Source organism: Anser cygnoides, chromosome 9 (genome assembly GCF_040182565.1).
Source record: "Anser cygnoides isolate HZ-2024a breed goose chromosome 9, Taihu_goose_T2T_genome, whole genome shotgun sequence".
Classification (NCBI taxonomy): domain Eukaryota; kingdom Metazoa; phylum Chordata; class Aves; order Anseriformes; family Anatidae; genus Anser; species Anser cygnoides.
In genome coordinates, this window is record NC_089881.1 from 546,249 (window position 1) to 559,958 (window position 13,710).

At 41.2% G+C, this 13,710-nt stretch overlaps 1 long non-coding RNA gene across 2 annotated transcripts in view; it reads left to right on the forward strand.

Annotated features, from left to right (window-relative positions):
* The window catches only part of LOC106036272 (uncharacterized), a 251,628-nt gene that overhangs the window by 12,864 nt on the left and 225,054 nt on the right, over positions 1–13,710 (forward strand). The gene's annotated exons all lie outside the window — the stretch shown is intronic.

Below are 13,710 nucleotides of genomic sequence, written 5' to 3' on the forward strand. Positions count from 1 at the left end.
CTAATTCAAGGTAATGTGGCTGAGTACATGTGGTTTAACCTGGCAGACAGCTAAGCACCACACAGCTGTTTGCTCTCCCCTTTCCCCATGGGGTGGGGGAAAATTGAAAAGAAAATTGTGAGAACGTGGGTTGAGATAAAAACAGTTTAATAAGAAAAAAAATGGGGGAAAAAAAAAAAAAAAGAAAAAATGAAGCAAGAAATGCACAGTGCAATTGTTCACCACCAGCTGACTGATGCCCAGCCAGTCTCTGAGCAATGGCAGCCCCCCAGGCGACTTCCCTTGTCTTTATTGCTGAGCATGACACCACATGGTATGGCACATCCCTTTGGCCTGTTTGGGTCAGCTGTCCTGGCTATGTGCCCTCCCAGCTTCTTGTGCAGCCCCAGCCTCCTCGCTGGCATGGCAGTAAATGAAGCCAAAAGTCCTTGGCTCTGTGTAAGCGCTGCTCTGCAGCAACTAAAACATCAGTGTGTCACTGACATTAATCTGAAATCCAAACCAGCTACACAGCACCATACCGGCTACAGTAAAGAAAATTAATACTATCCCAGCCAAAACCGGGACAGTATATACCCTGGGACAGTACATGAATGAATGATAGATGAATAGATTCTGTGTTTGAGAATTTTGTCTGAAAATATCTTATGGAGAATATAAGTATGAAGTGCTTGTACTTATCAAAGTAAATATTCCATGAATTATTTAGTGAATTCTCCTAAGAGTCCCCAAGAGCTCGGCTGTTAAATCAATTTTGAAAAGTCCTCTGGGACTAACTAGTGAATTTTTTGGTTTATAGGAAAGAACTGTAAGTAAGTTAATGAAGTGCACTTTTTTAGTCCCCAGTTTCAGGAAGTATGCTTGTGTATAAACATACGTGTTTTAATTCTACTGTTGTAAGAGATATTATTTATATCTCAGTGGCATTTAGCTGTCCCAGTGAAGACTCAAGCTCTGTAGTGCAGGGTGTAAGGTAGGAGTGCAGTCCGAGCTGTCACGAGTCTCTTCTAGGGCAGCAGGGGGAAATAAATGAAGAAAATTCCCTATTAATGATGTAGACTGGGATAGAAAGAGATGCAGTGACTGTTCTTAGGACAAAGGAATCTTGTATTTAAACTAGGAATCCAAACTAATCTTCTGGATCCAAGCTCAAAGCCAAGTCCATAAGTCTGTATATGCCCCTCTCACTTCTAAATGTTGTGTCAGATTCAAAGCTTTAACTATGATACTGATTTTAATACTGACTCAAGGATGTTTTAATGAATCATATATTTACAGACAAATTGAATTTGGGAATTCTGGGCATAGTATTATGTTTTAAATTATTCATAGTTCTTGAAGCCTGTTTTGAAACCCTGCCCTCCGGTGTACTGTCCGCACAGCTCAATTCACAGCTCTACCTGACCAGCTGTTAATGAGACCTGTGATACCACAAGATGTATATAGAGTTATGATTAATTGTATGCTAAAAACGGCCATAAGGGAAGTAGCTTCTGTGGCTTCTATAGCACTAGGGTGCTCCTCTTGCTCTTATAAGTCTCTTTATAGTTTGTCATACCGTATTTTATCATGGACCAAATTTAGAGAAGATCTTAGCTCTCTTTTTGGTGTCCTGGAAATTCCTGTAGATAAAAAAGCCTTATATCATAGTTTGGTTGAAGAAACATCTCTTCCTACATAGATGCTTGCTGCAGTCTGTGTACAATGCTTGTTTCTATTGTATGGGCATGTATTTTCTTGACTCCCGTCAATTAATTTCATATCACAGATGCACTGGAATGCCATACAGAAAACATAGACCTGCACAACGTAGCTGTAAATATTTCACAGTATGAATGGGACGGATGGCCACCACATATCCCATCAACCCTTGCCAGAGAAGCTGAGAGTTACAAGGGCACCTGGGTTTTACAGCCTGTGAGTAGGCCTGTAGAGAGGCCCAGCTTCCCTGAAGGAATCAACAAACATGTGAGGGTGGGAGGCACATCAACTTTAGCCCAGTCCCCAGCCTGGTGAGCTTAGGTAGTGTCGTTGTAGCTTGTGGTTCTTTCTTGGCCCTTCACTGCTACGACAGTGGGCTGCTTTCAGTTTTGTTCACTGTCACACAAAACCTGTGCCACCAAGAGCTATGCTGTGATGATGTTAGTATAAGAAAGCTTAATGCCATCGTAGTTTCTGACAGCATTGTGTCCTGCCAAAAGTGGCTAGTTGTGTGATCCCAAGAACAGGGGCTATAATTGAAAGTAATCCTGGGAGCATCTAAAAATCCTTGTGCTGTGCTGCAGGTTAAGCTTCAGCTTCTCTGTAGCTTATAAACCACTCTTAAGAACACTAAGAAATTTTCACCCAGAGGAGGATTACAGGATTGTTCTGTGCTGAGAAAGGCTTTTGGCTTATGTTGATTTATCACAGCTACTCCTCCATTATTTTTTTTTCTATAAGCTTGAGTGAAGGAATTTAACAGAAATGGATTGTCCCTTTTTGCCACACCTTGTGAAATAGGCACATTTCTTGTGCTTTGTGGTATAGGTTGATGGAATTCCCACCTTAGAAATGATAAGCTCTTGAAACATCTCAATTAATCGGAGGCTTCTATAGGCCTTCTGCACAAGGAAAAATATGTTACTTACAAATAATGAACCTGGCTTCCCAGCACTGCTTTGAAGTAGGCAATATTAGCTAAACTGAGACAGAAATTATTTGATTTCTGTCCTTTTCCAAATTTCTGCGCAAACTTCCCAAGCTCAAAACCTTGACATTGCTTTCTCTTTTTGGCTGCAATATTAGCAAAAATAAAACCAAAATGAGAAATATCACTATCAGAAAGTATTTTTTTCCCCAGCAATAAAAAACATTAGCATTAGGTAAATAAGAAGCACTATCTTTTGTTTGAGGATTCTTTTTCCTCACAAAGCTAATTCTGTAATTCTCAGTAGCTTCTACTGCTGTTGATTTTAGGAAGCTTTAAGGGTTTTTAAGACACTCCAAAGTTAATAGAAGAATTAAGAGAACAAATGACTTTAGAGGTAAATTTGTGCTTGCCAACTGAACATCATATTCCTGTTTGTGCTGCATAAAGTACTTGGCTTTGAAGCTCCCTTTTTTTTTTTTTTTGTAAAATGAGGTGTGCAGGTGTACAAGTATTTCTCTCAGATTAGAAACTGGCTTAAAAAAAATAATTCTAGATTTTTAACCCATTGTTCCTAGGTAGTAACTACTTGTCAGGTGAATAACAATTTACCAGTTCCATGTATGTTAGCTTGCACACATTTTGTTAACATATGAATAATTTCCTTCATGTATACACCAGTGTCTTCTGTTTTCCTGCAGCAGGTAGTTTCTTTGATTGATGTACTTGGAATCAATCCTTATCCTCATTCATTTTAATTGAGAGTAATGAATTTAGAGCTTTTATATGCACAGGTTGGCTCGGTTCCATTTCTAACTTTCCTCACCTTTGCTAGGAGCGCCGCCTGCTCGGGGCTGTGTTGGAAGAGGTTCAGGACATAGAGCAGCGTTCCTAGAGAGGAAAGTATCCCGTGAGGAGCAGCCATCTGTTTATAGAGAGGCTGATATTTCCACAGAGCTAAGATTTTGGTAGGCAGGTTCTCCCTTCCCACCACTACCACAGAGAAACTGCTAATCAGGAAATAAGCTTCTTCCCTTCCCTGATTCGCACAAGATAGCGAGCAGTGCCCACGATTGTTTTAAGTTGTTTCGAATTCAGTGAGAGGGTCTGAAAGCACTGCTGTGTTGCTGGCGTTTGGGGAAGGCTTTCCAAGAGAAGATCTTGCCTTTCTGCTGGTTCTGTCCTTTAAAGTGAAGGCTATTGGCATGAAATAGAACCATTATGCTGTAGTCTCCTTACAGATACAGAAACACTGAAGTTGTTTCTAAGGCTCTAGAAAATAAGAAATTTAAGTGAATATAAGGGAATTTGAAATTAAAATACACTTTAACCTTAGACAATGTTTGAAATTTTCCTGTTCCTCTTCAGTTTTTTATGGGAACTCTAAAATGAACACCAAAAACTAGATGTTTAGTCGTTTCATTTTTATAGAAACTTCTCAGTTTAATGTGTTCCTGCTATGGTAGAAGTCCCACAGACCATTTTATATTCACTTGTCATGTGGCCAGTTTAGTACAGGGCTAAACTGGCAAGCACCAGCAAAAGCACGCTTGCGAGGCTCTGGCAAGTAGTACCTGTCGGAATAGGCTTTGTGAAGAGCAACAAGGAAATTGCTCCTTTTTGGAGCCGTTTGAGTGTAACCCATCAGTAAAATCACTGACACCAGCCAAAGTGATCCGTGCGGCTGTGAGGATTTAACCCGATTGAAAGTTAATTTGTTTCAGAGTCGTGCAGAAGTAAGGATGTTACCGACAGACCCTTCTTCTTTAGAAGGTTTCCTCTTGATGCATGACCTGGCAAGGGTGGCATGGGGACAGGGTTAGTCGCAGTGCCTGCTTGGACAGGGCTGTCCTCTCTAGCTGGGAGCTGGCAGATTCTGAACCTGGCAGAGAAGCACAAGGAAGAGATCAAATGTAAAGCCTCTCTTCTTCAGTGCCATGGATTTTCAGGAGATGTATGTGTGGCATGGAGCGTGCTTGCAGGGCAAATGCCTCAGCTTGTTCCCACTTCAGCAAAGGGGTTGCTTGGATTAGGGACAAACGGGTTAGTCTTCCAAAGAGAAGTATCAGGCTGTGCCTAATCCCAGGTGTTTGGGAATGATTCTTCTCCTGTGCTCCTGCATCACATCTCTGGTGGTGATCTAGGCTACGTGCCACGGTCAGACCTGCATCATGGTGAGACAAACTAGGACCCAGCCTCCCCTCTTAGATCAGGATTAGTGCTTCCATGCTATCATTAGTAACAACTTGTTTTGTCAGTAAAGTTATCAGATATGACACAGAATACATAGAAGAAGCAGCTCTCTTGAGTACGAAGGTATTATTTTTCCAGAGTCGCTCTTCTGATCATAACAGCACTTAAATGCTGGGTGTTGAAGTCCAACAGCTGTGATAAGGCTGAATTGTTTATTCAGTCCCAGAAACAGCATTGTCAAACCATTTATCATTATCCTACAATAATAACATAGACAGTTCTTCGTGAGTCTTCATTAAATACTCCTACTATTATTATTACTGTTATTAAACTCGCATGTGGTTTCCTCATCCGTGGGACCACTCGCACAGAAAGGTTGCTGGCACTGCCTCTTTAAATTTCTAGATTGTGCGAAAGGCAGAAGAGACTTTGCTTACATCCTGCAGCATGTTCTGTGTGCTGCTGCTTTTCATACTTGAATTCGCAGTTAGCGGTAAGGTTGATTTGTCTCCTTTGCCTCTGTGGGGGGGCAGGGAGTGATGCTTTGTTGCTGAAGCACGTTGCCTCCCACGCTTACTCTTGGGCTCCTGCCACTTAAGCACACACCCTGTGTTCCTGGCTCTGCTTTAAGGTACAATCTATCTCCAGATTAGTAGGGGGAAAAAAAATGAGTTGAGCAAAGTACAATCAAGCCTCTTGGAAATTAGTTAAACACTTAGAGGGGTGTATTTAAAAGAAAACTTTCTGCAATCAACAAAGTACCGCTTTCATCATGTGTTCCTGGTCAGAGACTTCTTTTCCTCTTGATGGCCATTTAGCTTTTTCTGAGGAAGCTGTCTAGTATGAATTTCCCTCCTGTAAGTCGGTGCTTATTAACTCCTCACCTGTGCTTTTCTTTGATTTTGTTTACCCTGGCAAAGCTTACTGGCTTTTTTACATAGCTGCCATTCACTCGGTTCAGGTTTTGCGAATGCATGTGCACAGTGTTACATGCAATGTACAAATACGTTCTTCAAAGAAGATGTCAAAACAAGTTTCAGCTCATTTTCAGCGGTGTCTAATTATAGATACATAATTAATTCATCTGACATTTATCTTTCTTAACACAAAAGACCATACTTACAAATAAAAGCGTTTCTACACTTACAAATAAAAGCTATGTAATAGCTTGAGCCTTAGTCTAAGAGAAATAAGGATATAGTTTAGAAAGAGCTGTATTCTGAGGAAATAAATATTTCTTGGTAAATAAAATGTAGGCTCTTCCTCTGGTTGCTTACAACTGAGAAATGTTATGCCTTGATCTCTAAAATGTAAGTATTAGTATTCAGTTACTGAAAATAAGTGGTAAATCTGTAGAAAGGATAGAAATTCCATTAATCCTTAGAAAGTTATCCTTAGAAAGCATCTAGGTACTGTGGCTGCACAGTTTTAGATGAAAAAGGTGGTATTTCCTCTTTTTCTTAACTTATTTCCTCAGTGTATTTGGTGCTACCTGTAGACACTGGCAATCTTTTTTGTTGATGTTGAATAGTATCTATTTATATATTCCTTTAATACTTTACCAACTCATAGCAATATATTAATAACTGAGTGACTGAGCACAGATTTCTCCAAAATGGTTTATTTGCCTAAAAGAATTGCTCTTTGCCTAAACGAGTTGTTATATTGCATACCAATGTGTTTCAGCTACTTCAGGAAGTGAGCGCTACTTATCTTCCCTTACTTCTTACAATGTAAATTTATTCCAGTTAGGACACTGGCACTTCTGTGAGTCTTTAAATTATATTTCGGCAATATCAGTTTGGTTTTCTTCCCTGGGAAATGAACTGTAAGTGAACCGTGGTCAGCATTTTGCATTACAGTGATACCTGGTCTTTAAAGACATGAAGAGAGAGAGATGTTTTGTGGCTTACAAAAAGGATGAGCTGGCATTTCAATGGAACCTTATATTTTGTATCCTTTTTCTTTTTTTAATTATAAGCTGGCATACATGAAATGGCAATAACACAACATCTGCATTTTTAATTTTATGAAGAAGTAAAGGAGAGCTTGGATTTAATAATGTTGGCAATTCATTTTGTTTAGGCTTTGAAATTGATACTTCAGTGGATGAGAGTGGGAAGGGAAGTGAGTTCATGTTTTTTTCGCTGCTGTTATCTAGGCTGAGGAACTTCCTCTGACCAAAAAGGTCTCAACTTATGATACAGTGGATATATTTTAACACTTTTCTTTACAAAAATCTTATTTCCTCTCCTTCCAACTCTCCTTCTTTATTTCCTCTCCTTCTCCATATTATTCATCCAACGTAACTTTTTTGTGATTGCATGAAAGTTCAAGGCTTGTTATTCTGGAGTTGCTTAATTTGAATTAATGTTTAAATTGTTTTTCATATCCAAACAAAAAAAAATTAAGAAGCATATTATCTTCTTGCATGCTGGAATAATAATATACCTCTGAGCAAGCTTTAGAAACTTCAGTTTTATAAATCTGTGACTCAGATTGTAATCTGCAGCCTGAAGTTAACGACGTTTGAATCCAGTTATATAAAAATGATGTTGGGGCAGGATTTTGAGAGAGGTTTCTTCTGTGTGAGTGGAGGAAAGAGTAAGCCAGGATCCAGAAGAGAATGCCTCTGTTCTGTGCAGTGTGTATGGTGATGGGATGCTTACGTGAGGTACTACTTGCTAAAGTGAGGCAGAAACTTTTCCAGCTAGTATTTTTTTCCTGTGTGTATTACAGGTATTTGGGCTTGAATGTGTTTGAACAAAACCTGTTATACTGCAGAGATATGGAGAAACCCTGAGCATGCTTTGGGGGCCCATTTCCAAACACATTGAAAGTCTTTGCCCTGAAGGTCTTGCCCTTTGAGCAATTATAACAGGCAACAGGAAGAAAAAAGCACACCAGGGTTGAAACATCTTCCATGATTCTAAGTACATCTTGGTACAGTAGCCCAGCTCTTCTGAACTGCCTAGGGAGAAGGCTCCAGACTTCTCTCTGTGCCCTGACTTTTCCTCTGTAGCTCAGGTTTTAGTGTCCTATTTCTTCAGCTGCTCCTACAAATGGAGGCCAAAGCAAGAGCTACAGCATGAAGGAATGCACATGTGGCAGTCTGGAAGGGCCTCTGCAAAAGTAAACCAAAGAAAAATTTTCACCTTGGACAGTCTGAGTGTGCAAGTCATCAGGAATAATGGGCACAAATGCTGTTCCCAGCGTCTCCTCTTTGCAAGTTGTGCTCCAGCCTTAGTTTTAAGATTTTTCATGTTTTCCCTTTGTTTTCATCCCATAGCACAACACCTGATATAAAGCCACCCCTAGTTTTCATTAAGAGTTTCTATCCAGAAACAAATCTGATCTGTTTATGTTCAGCTGTACACATTTGGTATGGCTTGATTGGTTTGCATGTGCAGATTTTCCAGCTGGCACTTTAGGTTTTGCTTAGTCTTTATCTATCATTCTTTTCAATTGTAGGTGTCTCACTCTTTCTTTTTGATTCTGGATGAAGGCTTAGTTAAATGCCTATGTAAGAACTGATGAGTAATTTAGAGGATTTAGGGGAACATTCTTTGCTATTATATGCAAATACATGTCAGGCATGGCTCCCTATGTCATTAACCTGGCAGTCATTTCATGCATGACTCCCCATCTTATTAAACTAGCAGTATGGAATATTTGATTTACTAACCTGCTATGAACTGCTTAGTGTGCTAATATAGGAATATAACTTTTAAGTTTCTCTGGAATAACTATCTTTGAAACAGATTCTGGAAAACAATAACATTATTTTGGCTGCTGTGCTCAGTTTCTAAGGTCTATTTTAGTAAGCTTCATAGAATTGTTGGAGAAGTACCTGTGATTTGAATGAACCCTACAATGACTGAAAATGCAAGTCACTAAATTAATGAGAGCCCTTCAGAATTCGCCAGGCATTGGAAGACCACGTCTGTCACGTACGTATAAATGTTCGGTGTGCAGAGCTTCAGGGATTTACCTTAAAGACATGTGCAGTTTGGAACCAAAACTCTTCTACAGCATTTTGAAACTCTGCCTATATCCAAGCTCTTTCCCCTTCCTGGGCTTCTGTTACCATAGCAGCATCACTGGTCATGGGATTTGGGGGGGGGGGGGGGGGGGGATTATATTTGTTAACTTGGTTCAATGCCAAACGGAGTAGGAATTATATATGCAGAATGTTGGATTCTTCCTTTAGTGTCCATTTCAGCTGGCATCTAATGTCATCCGGATAATTGCAAGCCACTCTGTCATCATTCAGCCAGCTGCATAGAACGAAACAAAGAGAAATTTGGGATCAAAAGGAAGGAATACCAATTTAAAAGGCTTTTAAATACTGTTTTCTCTCTTTCTCAATCAGTAATACTTAAAAGCCTTTAATTTACTCCACCCCTTATCCCATTTCAGAGACACACACATACACTCACATTTGTATGACTTTGAGTGCTGCTGGCTTGAATGATGTGTGAGCACTGCGCTGCCTGAGAAAATGTCACAAGCAAGAAACGAGATCAGATAATGGCATCCAAAACCAGAGCAGAGGGAATCATTCAGCATCCTCTGGTAGTTTGATTGCAGTGGAGAGTGTGAATCAGTTCCACTTTTATACCTCCGTTATGTTGAAAGTTCTCTCGTACAGTACGTGTGCTTTAGATTTGGAGCAGGCATCTGAATCGCAAATGCAGCATTAAAGCCTTATGTGTAGTAAGGATTGTCAGAGACTTATTTACCTGGAAGGATGGTGATTTCAGGGGGCTTTGTAAGTCTCCCCTGTATGTGCCTGTGCTCTGTGGAACTTGGAGCACTGGCACAAGCTGTTAATATGCGTTCAAGTGGGAGCTGTGTGGGAAGTGAGCGCATCCTGTGTGAAGGAAGGAGGTGATGAAAGTTCTGCTAGGACCAGCCGGGAAAGTGAGCGTACACAGCTGGATCGGGCAGAACTGGCTGGGGAGGGGGTGTGTGCTTGTCAGGGGCATGCATGGATGACATTGCTTAGCAGACCAGGGTTACAGAAAATAAAGGCCGGGAAAAGTGTCCTATTTGATTTGTTCAGGACTCTGCTCAGTAGAGACTGAGACTGGTGAGGGGCTGCAGAACCAACTTGTGCACAGGCTGTGACGTGGAAGCCTTAGCACAACGTGCTTGGTGGTGTGGCAAAGAGGCCAAGGACAGACTGAGGAGCAGTTCAAGTCATTCCAACCTTCTCCTCCCCCATCCTCCACCTTTTAGTTTTGGAGAAAAAAAAATCTCAAACTTTGGCAGGAAATTGTGGAAGTGCCTTTTGGATGCAGGTCTATCAACAGAGAGTCCGTAGTCCAAACTAATAAATCTGTGCACATCATAGAACAAGATTGTTTAATTGTTTTCTTCTTGGCAAGATCTATCTGTTTAGCTCCTGTCTTTCACTATGCTCATCAGTTTTTTCTTTCTGAATGACCAATTTTTTCTTGTTTCTATAGAATTCCTTCCTTTCTTCCTTCTTTCTCTTTTGAAAGTAAAATATATTTCTTGTTTGCTTTCAATTATCAATACCTTTTCTTCTTTTGTTTGCTATGGTGACAGGCCATCTTTTTCTGAAAGTACTCTTTTCATCAAAGCTCAACTCTGCTTACCTTGCTGATCTCTTCTAGTCTGTTTTATTTTCACTTGGGTGATTAGGGTTGTAAATGCGTTTCACTTTTTTCTTCATGCAGAAGAAAACATGTTTTGTTGAACAGCTCGTGCCTCACCATTATCACTCTCAGTCACTCTGTTCCTTGTACGGGTAATATTTAATTTATGTTGTACTCTACCAGAGGCTTCTTGTTGTTTGCTGGTAGAGCATTTATACCATAGATGTGGGCAGTCGGACTATGTGAGATTTTAGCTGGCCACTTGTGATCAAGATAACCCTGCTAATTCCCCAGAAGAGAGCTTGGCTAAATGTTTCTGAATCATCCAAGCTCACAGAGAAGCAAATTAATGGCCCTGAGTAACACATGCTTTGTCAAAGTCAAGCTCTACAGCTAGGTGTTGATTATTCAAGGAACCTCACACTGACTGTGACCTGGGAGAAATTATCCATCTTGCCTCTATAAGCAGGTGTATGTGTCAAGAGTTGTCAGTAGTTATCAAGGCAAGGTCAATCACAACAAATGTCATCTGTTCATTTATCTGGTCAAATAAAATGACACAGCAGAGTTCCTGTGCAAGCAGTACAGTTAGGTGTCTCTGTTGATATCCTGCTACATTCTTGCTGTAGGTAGACAGATGTTTGAAGAACAAAGAAACCAAAGTTGATAGCCTCTCTGACCAGAAGCGGATATGCACAATGGAGAAATAGAAGTCGGTAATGCAGTTTGTGATGGAGTGATTGTGGGTAAGCAGGAATGGTGAGATGGGAGTTGTTAGTGTGAACAAAGCAGAAAAACATAAAAGAGGCAATGTGAACTTGGGTGTCAAAAGTTCCTAACCTGGAAAATATCCCTGACAATTGTAGTTTTACAGCCAGGTTTTGTTGTTACAAAAAAAAAGTTGTGTTTTTTGTTTTCCTGTTCCTGTATGAATAGCTCCCACAAGCATGGGGCACTTACTGGCCACCGCATTCACTAAGCAGGACACCGAACAGGTTGAGTCAGAAAACTTGCAGCGCTGGGGCTGCTAATTCATTCAAGCCCTCCATGCAAATAGTTCAATTTGACAAAGTTATTTCTGCAAATATGTGAAGTTTTAACCTGCTTTCCTGCTGCTTCACCCAAGCAGCTCACTGGAAGTGTGCCAGCTATGAAGTGAGATGCAGACGATGTGGAGGTTGTTTGGCTGTTTGGCCAGGTGGGCTACCCTGCACTTGGGGCTCCCACGCTTCCAGGCTGCTGCCTGTGGGCCAGGGCAGATGGACCACGAAAGGTATGAGACAGCCCACCAGGCAGCCTGGGCTGGAGCTGCAGTCCCCTCCACTTTTGGAGAGCATTTCAGAACTGATGAGCAGAATAAATTCAAGGCAGAAGTGGCAAAGTTCTCATTAAATGCTTTCTCCTTTCCTGCTTTAAGAGAGGGTGAGACCAGGGCAGAAAAACAAACTTAAGGGTGGAAAAGAAAGCATTACATCTTTCCAATAATGTACATTTCCTGTAACATATGGTAAAATTAAAGCTGGGAAAATGTTTCTGAACAGAACTGTCATGCTCCCTGTCCTTATAAAGTTTTAATCCCAGAAGCCAGAAGAAGGTAATGCAAAGCTAAAGGCTCTATGGACGTGAGGAAATTGCATGGGTTTAGCTGAATGTATGCTTTTAAACCAGGTTAGTTAATCCTGAGGCGGAATTATTATGAACATATTTTCATAGGTTTAAACCCTAATTTTACTAACTGAAAGCAAAGGGACCAGGATAGCAAGCCATATAGTCAGAAACATGGAAGTATCTTCCTGGGATGCCTCCCACTGGCCCGGCGGTTCGGCAGCATGCAGTGGCTATAGCCGTCATGATCCGCGAGCAGCTGTCACGCCCTTTGGCTGAACTGGTGCCGTTTCTGGCTGTACAGTGCAGTACCAGCTTGCTGTTTTATTTGCTGCTTGCATTTGCTAGGTTTTGTGGATTGAATTATTCATACGACAGCAATTGTCAAATGATCTAGGCCAGAGAAATTCATTTTCTTGCAGGACCCAACCTGATGTGGCAGCGTGCTGTTATGTACCGCACCAGCATTAGCAGCTGCTGCTTTGTGGAGAGGCAATGCTTCACTGGTGCACCGCTAGAAAGGCTGCTGCCAAGAGATGCGTCTGAACATTTCAGAGGCAGCTGCTTGCCTGGAGAAGGTGGTGACATCAGTTTGCAGATATGAACAGAGTTGATAACAAAAACACATTGTACCAAATGAATGAGAAAATGCAGACTGCCTTAATTCTGAACTTTGTAGCAGATTCTCCCTGCACCGGTGCTTCCCTATGTTCCTCTTTTCTGCTAGTGTACTAGGCCTGCAGGCTGCTGCTCCTGGACGGAGATTACAACTACGTGTGGGTGGATTCCTCTAGGAAACCATAGTTGAGCCACAGAGGAGATTGGGCACAGTTTCCTCACAACAGCAAAGCACGCCGTAGTTTGAAGCCTGCTGTTCACTTCAGGTTAGTGGCTGCCTCGCCAGTAATCAGAGAAACCATGAGTGTAAGAGTGCAGGTCACGTAGGGAAACTTCTGCTTGCTGTGCACAGCAAAATACGTGTGTTTACGAACACTCCCTGCTCCTTGTTGGAAACATTAAAACAATTCAAAACATCATAGCCCTCTAACTTCTCCAGAGCTGCTGCTTGTTTTCTTCTCCTCCGCTCCTTACCTCCACTTACTTTCTCAGAACAAACATTTCTAAAATTAAGGACACATGAAAAGTAAATTTTGCTCTGAAACCAGTAGACTACTCTTTATCCGTCTAAAGGATGTGTTCAGACGTTGGGAGACTTGGTTATATTAAAAAATTGAAGCCAAACTCCCATTCACTGCAGGAAGAGCCAGCCTGGCGGTGGTTGGGCCCTTGCAGGCTGCAGAAATGCTATAAGGCCCGTAGGCTCTCGTGGGCTCATCCACCCAGGTGGGAGCGTATGGGGGAATTCCAGAGCAGGGCTGGAATTTGCATTTGGGATCAAACATAAAAGGAATTGTTCATCTAAACTGTGATGCCTATCACCTATCATTATTCCTGTAGGAGAATGTGCTCTGATACTAGATGGGCTCTTTAATCTAGTAGAAAAAAGGCATAATGAAACCGTGCTGTAGAAACTGAAGGGAGACAAAATTGGTTTATATAGTGAGAGTAATTAATCACTGGAACTGAAGGAGGTTAAGATTCTCTATCGCTAGCAATCAGGGAGGAATGTCTTTCTAAACCTCAACCACAAGTAAGGGG